This window comes from Hemicordylus capensis, chromosome 5 (assembly GCF_027244095.1).
Source record: "Hemicordylus capensis ecotype Gifberg chromosome 5, rHemCap1.1.pri, whole genome shotgun sequence".
NCBI lineage: Eukaryota > Metazoa > Chordata > Lepidosauria > Squamata > Cordylidae > Hemicordylus > Hemicordylus capensis.
Genome location: NC_069661.1, coordinates 18917547 through 18930402, shown reverse-complemented (window position 1 = coordinate 18930402; position 12856 = coordinate 18917547). Strand labels below are relative to the sequence as shown.

Genomic DNA, 12856 nt, shown 5'->3' with positions numbered 1-12856 from the left:
TGTGCTACGCTGATGACACCACTCTGATAGCTGAGAATGCGGATGATCGGCAAGCTCTAGTAATGATACTTGGGACGCATTATGCGAAGACCCTTGAGAAGTCTATAATGCTGGGGAAAGTTGAAGGAAAGAGAAGAAGAGGACGACCAGCAGCAAGGTGGATGGACTAGATTACAACGGCAATGAATGCACCACTGAGAGACCCTAAAGGCCAAGTTGAAGACAGATCATCCTGGAGAGAATCTATCTCTGTGGTCGCTAAGAGTCGACACTGACTTGACAGCATTTAATCAATCAATCTAATCAAGAACTAGGATTTTTGTCTGGCACTGTTAGATGGATTTGTGCATTCAACCAAAGTTACCAAAAAGGTTTACATAGAGAAATAAAAATAAATAAGGTAGTCTCCTATCCCCAAAGGGCTCACAATCTACAAAGAAACATAAGTGAGACACCAGAAACAGCCACTGGGGGGATGCTGTGCTGGGGATGGATAGGGCCAGTTGCTCTTCCCCTGCTAAATATAAGAGCATCACCCCTTGAAAAGGTGACTCTTTGCTCATTTAGCAGGGGTTATTAGTGCTTCCTATGACCTGCCTAAGCAATTCAGTTCTAATGTTGATAAATGAGCTTTTGTAGTTAAGAAACCAACACTTTGTTGGTAAGTTCAGTAAATTAAACAACAGTCCAGTTGTATTAGGGTTTTTAAAACCCTTTTCTAGTTGGCTTACTGGATTAACTGGCACCTTTGACCTCCTCCTCCGGCTCATGATAACCCACTGGCCTCCCCTTTAGGGGCACCAGTTATCCCCGCAGACCATACTTGTCTCCTCCTTTGTAGAGCCCTGTTATGCCTCAAATAGCTCCTACACTGCTGGCAATCTTATGTGACCTCCCAGCCCCCTTGTATGAGGCTTGCAGGATCCCACGATCCTTGCAGTTGCAGGTCTTCCTGCTTTGCCCCATCCCTCTGTTGCAGCATTTGCTGTGTGCTTGGCCACCCTCCACTGGTCTTCCTGCCAGATCCTGCCTTTCAGATCAGCCCAGACGTGCTGGGTAAGTCTGGGTTGCTGTCACTCCCTTTGACGTCGAATCCAACCCTCAACACACTGTTGGCTCAATGTGAAGATATTTGTTCAGCCTTAAGAATATTCAGTGAGGCTATTCATAAGTGCGTGCAAAACAGGACTAAGGGAGCCCAGCCTGGTTGTGCATGCGTGTGTGAACCACCTGGATCGGGCCAATCCTGGCAGCACCACAGCAGCAAACCCACCTAGCTAGCCACCCTTAAAAATGAGGTTAATTGAGTGAGTGCAGTGATCTACTTGCCCAAGGAGGAAGAACTGCTCATCTGTGGGAAAGGTACATTTAACGAGCCTTCCCCACAGCCCGCCCTCTAGCCCTTCTCACTGTAAGAAGAGGCTCAGTGTTTCCACGATCCTTGCCTGAACAGTGATGAATCAAGAACCTCAAAGGCAACAGAGGTACCACCTTCAAACCTCATTTTTATGGTCCTTCAAATGATACATCCTTCAACTTGGTCATGAGAAAGTATGTTTAAAAATTGCTTTCCTATATTGCACTGTCCACATGGTGCACTCTTGTAATGTTGAAGGCAATTACTTTTCCCCACAACCCAAAATAATAATTTATTCCCATAAGAGTTTTTATAAAACCACAGCAAGGCAATACATGCTATTTACACTACTTAACATTTAACTGACACACTAGGTAAAGACGTTACTTATAAAATGTTTTAAGTACTAGGAGTGTGCAAAGTGGTCCCACTTTGATTCAAAGAAGACCTCCACATTTTTGAGGAGCGCTTGCTTCAATTCAGGGCTTTGTAGGTGAGTCCTGCTTCATTTCAGCAAAACCCACTAGTCCTCTGAATCCCTTCCCTCCAGTCCACCCCTAAAAGTACTTAAGGATCAGAGAATGGGGCAGGAGACAGGTCACGTGTCTCCACTTTGTTTTCCCTGGAGTCCTGGGAATTGTTGTCTTTTCTGAGACTGTAGTCATTGCTGCAGCTTCAGAAAAAACTACAATTCCCAGGAGTGCAATACCATTCCCAGGATCAGATATAAGAGGAGGGAGAGGAGAGTTGGTCTTGTGGTAGCAAGCATGACTTGTCCCCATAGCTAAGCAGGGTCTGCCCTGGTTGCATATGAATGGGGGACTTGATGTGTGAGCACTGCAGGATATTCCCCTCAGGGGATGAAGCCGCTCTGGGAAGAGCAGAAGGTTTCAAGTTCCCTCCCTGGCTTCTCCAAGATAGGGCTGAGAGAGATTCCTGTCTGCAACCTTGGAGAACCCACTGCCAGTCTGTGAAGACAATACTGAGCTAGATAGACCAAATGGTCTGACTCAGTATATGGCATTCCTATGTTCCTATGAGACATTTCAAAACATCAGCCACAAAAGAAGCTGCCTGCTCCCTCATCACTGGGAGCAAAGATACAGGAAATCAGCCTGTCTCCTACCCCCTGCTAAGTGTTTCTTTTAGGGCAGTGGGGGCTGAAAGAAGCCTTGTAGTGTGACCAAAGGATTTGGTCCAATTTGCTTTGCTTCAGCTCCACTTTGGCCCCAGCCAGACAGCTCTTCACTTCAACCTGAAGCAGGTTGAAGCAGACTGAAGCTAAATTAGCCTCTGAAGCTTCACACAGCACAGTCCTTTTAAATACTATCTAAACAATTATCAGGCTGAATTTCACTAAATTCATGTGACATACAGTAATAATTAGCACTCAATGCCTAGTATCACACAACCCAGTACTGGATTGCAAGCCATACTTTGAAAACCAGTGGTATAGTGGTTTGAAAACCACTATTTTGGAAATGATATGGAAAAGTGCTATGGAAAAAGATGTGAAGAGGGTAAAAGGAGGAAAGAGGCAAATAGGGAATATGAGAGATGTAGTATGAAAGAATCTTCAATGAAGCAAAGAGCAAAAGGAGTCAGCAGAAATATCTGGAAAGTACTGAATAGTTTTAGTGGTGGGGGGGGGTGGTATGGGGAGACACCCCTTCTGGTCTTACCTGCATAATTTTTGTTAAGATCTTCAAATAAAATTTTGAAATCCCCAGTGATATTCCAAATAGCGATGACAAAAACACACCAAGCGTTAGCAATAAACTAAGGACTGTCCAGAAAAGAAAAACTGTTGTAAAAATTGGCATGATGTTTTACTACGGAGTAGGAAATTTCTGAACTGTCAGTGTATTCCTCTTCTGGTTTGCAATTCTCTTCTTCAGGAGTAAAACAGTTACCTTGAAACTTTGACCAGACAGACTCTCTTGCATTCACGCCCCTGCCACTTAGCACCTGAGAATAGAGCTTGAACAAGTCCATGAATGAGGCATGCCTATTGACTCCACATGGCATGGATGCGACTCCTCATTCTTTTCAGGACATAGTGAGGTACTCTATGTGATGATTATATGCAGTAGCCTGTCATTAAAGCCTCATTCTTCCCACTCTTCAATTAAAGCTATCCAAATGTTTCTGCTAAGGAGATGCCTCAGAATCTTTTCACTCAGGATTACCTACACCTTCATACTCATATGGGGTTGAACAGAAATAACTGCTCTGACTGCTCCGCTTTATCTCACTAGGGGAATGAAATGAAAGAGCTCCTGCATTCTATATTAGCTGTAGTTTCCGGATGGTCTTCTAGAGCAGGGATTCTCAACGTTGGGCCCCCAGATGTTATTGGACTTCAGCTCCCATAATCCCCAACTAAAGGCCACTGGGGCTGGGGATTATGAGAGTTGATGTCCAATAACATCTGGGGACCCAACGTTGAGAATCCCTGTTATAGAGCAGCCCCACAAAGTGTGTTATAGTAATAATATAAATCTTTTAAATACATATTTTATATAAAAGGATCATTGGCTCACATACAGAGGGATGGCAGCAGAACACAGAATCCACACAGCCGTCACCTTCTCCCTGGACAACCCCTTGAGCTTTCTGGGGAGCCCTTACCTAGGACTGGAGATGAGAGCTGGTCTTGTAGTAGCAAGCATGACTTGTCCCCTTTGTTAAGCAGGATCTGCCCTGGTTTCATTTGAATGGGAGACTACATTAATGAGCACCGTAAGATATTCCTCTTAGGGGATGGAGCTGCTCTGGGAAGAGCATATGTATTTAAAAGATTTAGGTTCCAAGTCCCCTCTCTGGCATCTCCAAGATAGGGCTGAGAGAGATTCCTGCCTGCTGCAACCTTGGAGAAGCCGCTGCCAGTCTGTGTAGACAATACTGAGCTGGATAGACTGGATAGACTAGATAGACAATGGTCTGACTCGGTATCTGGCAGCTTCCTATGTTCCTATGACTGAGCTCTGCTACTGGAGCAGGAGTTTCTGCCCAGCTCTCTGACCTTCCCCAGCAGCTGCCCACACCACAGCCTATGGCATTGTCAAAGACTTCCTTGACCCCAGCAAGGGCTTTTGGGGAAGCTCCTGTTACCCATGGAGGAGGCAATGGTTGTACAGCGTGCATTCTGTTTAAAAATGTAAACAGCATGAATCCATTACTTACATAATGAGCATTCAATTATGAAACACAAACATAGGAAGCTACCTTCTACTAAGTCAGGCCATTGGTCCCTCTAGCTCAGTAGAGTCTAAACAGACTGGCAGCAGCTTCTCCATGGTAGCAGGCAGGAGTCTCCCTCAGCCTTATCTTGAAGATAAGTCGGAGGGCTAGAGGCCACCTCTAGCCTCAAAGGCAGGATGCTGAGTACCGGTTGCAGGGGAGTAACAGCAGGAGAGAGGGCACGCCCTCAGCTCCTGCCTGTAGGCTTCCAGCGGCATCTGGTGGGCCACTGTGTGAAACAGGATGCTGGACTAGATGGGCCTTGGGCCTGATCCAGCAGGGCTGTTCTTATGGTCTTAAGATGCCAGCGAGGGAACTTGGAACCTTCTACAAGCAAGCATGCAGATGCTCTTTCCAGAGCAGCCCCACCCCCTGAGGGGAATATCTTACAGTGCTCACGTCTCCCATTCAAATGCAAACCAGGGCAGATCCTGCTCAGCAAATGGGACAATTCATGCTTACTACCACAAGACATGCTTACTACCACAAGACCAGCTCTCCTTCAATCAGATGTTTCTAGGGAGCCCTCAAGTATGGCATGAAGGCAATCACCCACTCCATGAAATGTTGCTCCCCAGCTACTAATATTTAGTGGTATACTGCCTCTGACTATGGAGGTTAGATACGTTCTCCTGATCCTTTTTTCACCACTTATCTGTCAGATTCCTCCAGGTCCTCACCACCCTGGTTCTGCCCTTATTTTGTGGGAGTTTTTTTTTTTTTTTTTTAAGCAAAAGTTGACAGCCAGAACCTTCCACATATCAATAATTCATTATTTGGCCACTGGCCAGAAAATATATCCACGTATCAATCTTCCAGATTAAGCAACCTGATCTGTACTACAAGGGGAAACGAAAGTAAACAAAGTACACAAAACCACATTCTGAACTTCAACTTATCATGCCCTGACTTTGCTTCTGTCCACCCAGAGACTTGATCTAATCATATAAATAAGATGGTGTACTAAAACTGGGTAATCCAGATAATCAATAATGTTTTGTTATCATATTTGTCAACTGCCTAAGATGTGAAACACCAATTTCTGTGTTGGGCCATCAATTAGCATTCCAATTGGTTCTGTTTTCAAAAGAAGAGAAAGAATGTGCATGGAAGTGCTGATCAATGCAACATTACAACCATCATAATTAAGGTTGCCCCATTGTTTCCAAAAGATCTCTGAACTCAGAAGTAGGTTCAAACCTCGAATTAAGGGATGCCAAAGGACAGATAGTAACTGGATCAGAGAAAATCAAACAGAGATGGAAGGAGTATACTGAAAATCTGTACAGCAGGGACGTCAACATCCAAGATAGTCTAGAAGATATTCCTCTACTTGCAAGAACCTCTAATACGGGAAGATGACATTAGATCAGTACTCCGGTCATTACCAAGTTGGAAGGCTACAGGAATTGATGGGATAGCTACAGAAACATGGCAGGCTACAGAAGAAAAATCAGTCAAGGCTCTAACCAAACTATGCCAGCAAATTTGGAGAATCACACAGTGGCCAACAGATGGGAAGAGGTCAGTCTACATACCCATACCAAAGAAAGGAGACTTAACAGATTGCACAAACCATCACACAATATCCTTAATTTCACATGCTAGCAAAATAATGCTAATGTTATATGCTGAACATATACTGAGAAAGCTGGATTGGAAGAAGATGAGTGTGGTTTTAAGGTTGGATGAAGAAACATCAATAACCTGCGCTACACTGATGACACCACTCTGATAACTGAGAATGTGGATGATCTGCAAGCTTGTGTAATGAAAGTCAAGGAGCCCAGTGAAAAAACAGGATTACAATTAAATGTAAAGAAAACTAAACTAATGACAACAGGTACAGCAACCAGCCTCAGAATTGACAATGAAGACATTGAAGTGGTTAATTGCTTCTGCCTTTTAGGATCGACCATCAACAGTAAAGGATCCAGCAGTCAAGAAATATGCCACAGGCTACCACTTGGTAGGGTTGCAATGAAGGCCTTGGAAAGGATATTTAGATGCCATGACGTGTCTACACCTACAAAGATTAGAATTGTTCGGACCATGGTTTTCCCCGTGACACAGGGGCGTGACTATAATAGGGCAAGAGGAGACAGTTGTCTGGAGGCCCACCGCCTCGGGGGGGCCCCCCAGAGGCAAGTCACATGACTGACTCCCCCAGCCGCGCACCCGCCCAGGCTTCCTTCAGTTGTATTCATCCTCCGAAACCGATGTGAGTGTTAAGACCTAACAGAACAACATATCTTTCTCTAGTACCATTAAATGACTTGCATCATCCACAATTTACAAAACCTTTTTAAAAATAATTTAGGATGATGTTCTATTGTGCCACATAGGTTATAGAGTTTCAGTGAGGGTGAGGGCATTTTAAAATCTTGTCTCTGGGCCCACTCCAACCTTGCTACGCTCCTGCCATTACACTCTTATGGATGTGATAGCTCGACTTTGAAGAAGCAAGCTTTTGAACTTTGGTGCTGGAGAAGACTTTTGAGGATACCATGGACAGCCAAGAAAACAAACACATGGATCCTAGAACAAATCAATCCAGAATTTTCACTCGAGGCACAAATGACCAGGCTCAAACTATCATACTTTGGACACATTATGCAAAGACCATGGTATCCTTCTGGGCCGCCTCTCGAGTATGGGAATCGGAGGCACTGCGTTGCAGTGGTTCCGGTCCTTTCTTGAGGGGAGGGTCCAGAAGGTGGTGCTGGGGGACTACTTCTCGGCCCCGTGGCCGTTGGCCTGTGGGGTCCTGCAGGGTTCGGTCTTGTCCCCCATGCGGTCTTGTCCCCCATGCTGTTTAACATCTACATGAAACCGCTGGGAGAGGTCATCCGGGGATTTGGACTGAGCTGTCAGCAATATGCGGATGACACTCAGCTCTATCTCTCCTTGTCATCTGATCCTAGGGAGGCGGTGGATGTCCTGAACTGGGGGCTGGAGGCCGTGATGGGTTGGATGTGGGCTAACAAACTGAAATTGAATCCGGATAAGACGGAAGTACTGTTGGTCAGTAGGAGAGCCAATCGGGATGAGGAGATTTTACCGGTTCTGGATGGGGTTGCACTCCCCTTGAAGGAGCAAGTACGCAGCTTGGGGGTACTACTGGACCCGGCTTTGCTTTTGGAAGCTCAGGTGGAGGCGGTGGCCAGGGGTGCCTTCGCACGGCTTCGGCTGGTGCGCCAGCTGCGTCCCTTTCTTGAGAAGGCAGATCTGGCCACGGTTACCCACGCCTTAGTCACGTCGCGGCTGGATTACTGTAACGTGCTCTACGTGGGGCTGCCCTTGAAGAATATCTGGAAACTGCAGCTAGTGCAAAACGCGGCAGCGAGGGTTTTATCCGGAGCTGCCCATTGGGAACATATCACCCCCATTTTGAAAGAGCTGCACTGGCTGCCGGTTTGTTTCCGGGTCCAATTCAAGGTGCTGATTTTGACCTTTAAAGCCCTTAACGGTTTGGGCCCGGGGTATTTGAGGGACCGCCTGCTCCCAAGGGTTGCTGCCCGCTTGACTAGGACATCTGAGGGGGCCCTGCTCCGGGTGCCGACAATGAGGGAGGCCCAGCTGTCGTGCACTCGGGACAGGGCCTTCTCTGTTGCTGCCCCTAGACTCTGGAATGCTCTCCATTCGTTCCTCGGACTCCATCACAGCTTTTAGAAAGCTTTTAAAGACTTGGCTTTTTACCCAGGCTTTTACATAATCGCCTTTTACTGCTGTTCTTGTGTGTTTTTATCTGTTGTCTTGTTTTTATGCTTGTTTTTAGCTTGATGTTTTTACTGCTTTTTGCTGTATGTTTTTAATTTTTGTAAACCGCCTTGGGGTTTTCTTTTAACGAAAGGCGGTATAAAAATGTAAAAATAAATAAATAAATAAATTTTAAAAAGACCCAGCTCCCTTGAGAAGTCTATAATGCTGGGGAAAGTTGAAGGCAGGAGAAGAAGAGGACGACCAGCAGCAAGGTGGATGGACTCTATTATGACAGCAATGAATGCACCACTGAGAGACCTTAAAGGCCAAGTTGAAGACAGATCATCCTGGAGAGAATCTATCTCTGTGGTCGCTAAGAGTCGACACAAACTTGACGGCACTTAATCAATCAATCAATCATTGTTTCCTGACAGAAACTATGGGCTTCATGACAGGCAGCAAAACCATAGAGACTGCTTTTTCATGACCGAGATGCCAAAAAAGAATGTTTCACTTCTTGCATTTTAGCATATCACAGAGTGCGTTTATTTATTTACACTAATGCTGAGATTTGTATGTGCTTTTCTAGACAGCTGGGTTCCCCACAGCTGTTTTCAAGGCAAGACAAGACAAGACAAGACAAAACAATAACAAACATACTAAATAACAAAACAAATGCTACTCTCCAGCTTTCTTTTCTGTTTTAACCATGATCAAGCATTCACATAAATAGCAGAAGAAAGGCTCAAAACAAAAGGAAATTAAGCCTCACATATGAAGATAGTAATTCTAGGCAACATTTCAGAGCATGATAGGAATAGTCCTCTACTGTTCTTTCCATAGTATCCAGAGGTTGAGTCACTACTTGAAGATTTTCCCATCACTTAAGTTCGTGTCAGGAAAAACTTCCCCTGCTAGCTTTTTGTGCATCAGGATCAAGCAGGGGTGTAGTTAGGAGAGAGGCAGCCCACATTTGCCCCCCTCCCCAGCAGCCCATTGGAGTGAAGGAGATAATGAAGAAAATAGGGAGGGGTGGAGCTGGGGGGCCCTTAGTTCTTCAAACCCATACCCTCCATTATAGCTACAACCCTGGGATCAAGCCTAGTTTGAGGCAGGGAAAGGAGCTCCCACCCAGATAGTCAACAAAAACCACTGACTGGGGAAACTGCAGGGGCTAACTAGCCCCTTTCCTGGTATTGGCCGCGCCCATGTTGTGTGAAAAAGTACTACCTCTTGTCAGTCCTAAATTTCATGGCAATAAGTTTCATGGGATGATTCCTCATTCTAAAGTTATATAAGAGGGAGAAACATTTATCTCTCTCCACACCATACATAATCATGTCGCCCCCTCAGTCATCTTTTTTTCTAAACTAAAAAGCCCCTGGTGTTGTAGCCTTGCCTCATAAGGAAGGTTCTCTAGGTCCCTGATAATCTTGGTTGCCCTCTTTTGATCCTTTTCCAGTTCTATAATGTCCTTTTTGAGGCATGGTGACCAGAACTGTACACAGTACTCCAAATGTGCCTGCACTATAAATTTGCATAAGCCACTTCATGGCACACCAGGAAATGACTTAACTAGCAAGCCAGAGGTTCCTGGTTCAAATCCCCGCTGGTAGGTTTCCCAGACAATGGAAAACACCTATATCAACAATATAGGAATGATATAGGAACGCGCTGTAACAGCATTATTATTATTATTATTTATTATTATTATTAATTATTATTATTATTAATTCAATTTCTATACCATCGATTTCTATATCATCTCATACTGCGTGGGATATGGCAATGGTGAACCCTTCTTGTATTCTACTAAAGACAACAACAGGGCACTGTGGTCACGAGGAGTTGATGGCACACTTTACCTTTATTATAATATTAGCAGTTGTATTTTCAACCCTCTTCCTAATGATTTCAAGCATGGAATTGACCTTTTTCACAGCTGCTGCACATTGTGTCAACGCTTTCAACATAAGTCCACCACGACCGCAATATCTCTCTCCTAGTCAGTCACCGACAGCTCAGACCCCATCAGCTTATATGTGAGGGGTGGTTGCCCCAATATGCATCACTTTACACTTGCTAACAATGAACCACATCTGCCATTTTGTCATCTACTCTCCCAGTTTGAAGAGATCCTTTTAGAGCTCCTTTCGATCTGTTGTGGATTTCACTACCCTAAATAGTTTGGTGTCACCTGCAGATTTGGCCAACTTGCTGCTTATCCTAACTTCTAGATCATTTATGAATAAATTAAAGAGCACTGGTTCCAGGACAAATCCCTGGGGGACCCCACTTCTTACCTCCCTCCATTGTCCATTTATTCCCACCCTGTTTTTTGTCCTCCAACCAGTTACCAATCCACACATGAACCTGTCCCCTTATCCGATGACTGCTAATTTTTCTCAAGAGTCTCAAAGTTTTCTTTGAGAATGCTTTCCATCAATTTGCCCCACACAGATGTTAAGCTAACCGGCCTGTAATTTCCTGGATCTCTGTTGGTTCCCATTTTGAAAATCAGTGTTACATTGACTACCTTCCAGTTCAGAGCCTGATTGTACGGATAAGTTACTTGTTTTTGAAGGAGGTCAGCAATCTCAAATTTGAGTTCTTTAAGGACTCTCAGGTAGATGCCATCTGGCCCTGGTGATTTGTTAATTTTTATTTTTTCCAGACAGTTGAGGATGTCATCTCTCATCACTATGTAACAAGAGGCTATATAAACAGGATGTTGTCATAAGCAGATAACTGTCTAACTTCAGTTGATCTTGTAATTAAGACTGACACATTGAGCAACTGCAGGGAGGGGACTTTCCCCATCCCTGCCAGAAAAGAATACTGTTCCAACTACCATTTGCCTGGAAAAATGCTAGAAGCAAAGTGAAGCACCCTCTGGCATCTACCATCAGTAGGAGGCCTAAGGGCTGCTAAGTTGTGCAAGTGTGTGCAGCTCGGTCACTTTGTTTTGTCTTTTATTATTACTGTTAATGCAATCCACTGTAAGCCACTTTGAGGACCATTCAGATCTAAGGTAGAGTATACATGCAATAAATTAATACATGAATAAACAAACTCCATAATTAGTATCCCCAAATCTCCATGCCAGTAAAAACACCACCTGCTGCTGGATATCTCTCCATCATATTACCAACCCTCTTTGGGGAGAGGGGGAAGAAAAAATGCCTACCTGTGAAGTAACCAACATCAACATCAGCTGCTGATTGTAATCAGGGAGTGTTCAGTATTTTGTTACCCGGCAACTCCTACAGGTGTTTCATATAAGGTATATAATTTACCTCTATTCTTCTGAATGTTCAACAGAGAAGGAGAGGCTGAAACTGTACGCAAGTGAGAAAACATGAAGTGTACAACAGTTCTCATTTGCATGTTTTTGGTTTACATATGCCTGCTTTTTCAGTTTTTGGAAAGAGGAACCCAAGTATAGGTGTGGTTGCCAATTTTTGAAAATGTCAAACTGTCTCTTTATCTGCAGTGTGCTCTGCAACAATCAGCAAGTGATCATGTTTTGATAGCTCCATGCAGAGGTGCACCTAGGTAATTTTGGAGCCTGGACTCCAAACCTTTGCCTTTTGCCCACCCCATCCCCCACCAACCCTCCCTCTGCTGCCAGAGAAGCTGCAATGCACTATGTTTTACACCAGAGCATGCTCAGGGAAAGCTGGAAACTTTTATTCTTTGTTGTATTTTTAGAAGAGATTCTGAATAAGATACTTCCCACTGACTTGCAGAGAGATACCACATTTTGCATGGACAGTCCTGCCACTTAAATTAGGGGACCACTCAGCATTTGGAGCCCCCCCACCCAGGCGCGTAACAATGATAGGGCAAGGGGAGACAGTTGTCTGGGGGCCCCACTGCCTGGAGGGGCACCCCAGAGACACCTCATGTGACTCCCCATTTCCCCCTGCCCAGCCCCATAGCCTCTCAGCCACTTGCCCTCTTCGCCGTCTCTCCTGCTTGTTCTGCTGGCCCGCAATTGAAGCAGCAGGCAAGCTGCAAAGAGCTCCTTTTCTCCCGCCTCTCAGCTGATCGGCGGGTGGGCGGGCTTCCACGGAGGCCTCCGTGTAGGCCGCAGTGAAGCCTGAACTCGAGTAGGGCCCAAGCAAGCCAGGAAGGAGGAGGCAGCCTGAGTGTTCTCTGCAGCAGAAGACCCCTTGCTGCCCTGCTCAACCCAGACCAGCATTTGCCAGGTAGAGTGTGAACTCCTTTTTGTGGTTACCTTTCCCGCCCCCCCCCCATATATAGGGATCTGCTTGCCATAGGGCTTGGATATGGGGGGGGGAGGGACCGAGAAGTCTCTGAATATTTATTTTGAAACAGCTTGGAAAATTTGCTGACTTAAAAAAAACTATCTAAAAAGTCCTATAAGTGGCTTGTTTCATGGCAGAAAATTGCAAAAACTTCTGGAACAGTATTTTATTAATTTTATTTATTCATTCATTCATTTATAAATGCACTTATGTTCAAGTTGTTTTGCAACCCAGAAGGTCTGAGTGAGAACTGTGAAGCATGTGTGGTGCTTTTATTTTATTT

The 12856-nt window shown here is 44.9% G+C and overlaps 1 protein-coding gene across 1 annotated transcript in view; it reads left to right on the top strand.

The window, feature by feature from the left end:
• Positions 1 to 12404: 12404 nt before the first annotated feature.
• Positions 12405 to 12856, top strand: part of ABRAXAS1 (abraxas 1, BRCA1 A complex subunit) — a 41912-nt gene continuing 41460 nt past the window's right edge. Inside the window, exon 1 of the mRNA XM_053251546.1 lies at positions 12405 to 12513. The gene's annotated coding sequence lies outside the window, so the exon portion shown is untranslated. The remainder of the gene's footprint in view (positions 12514 to 12856) is intronic.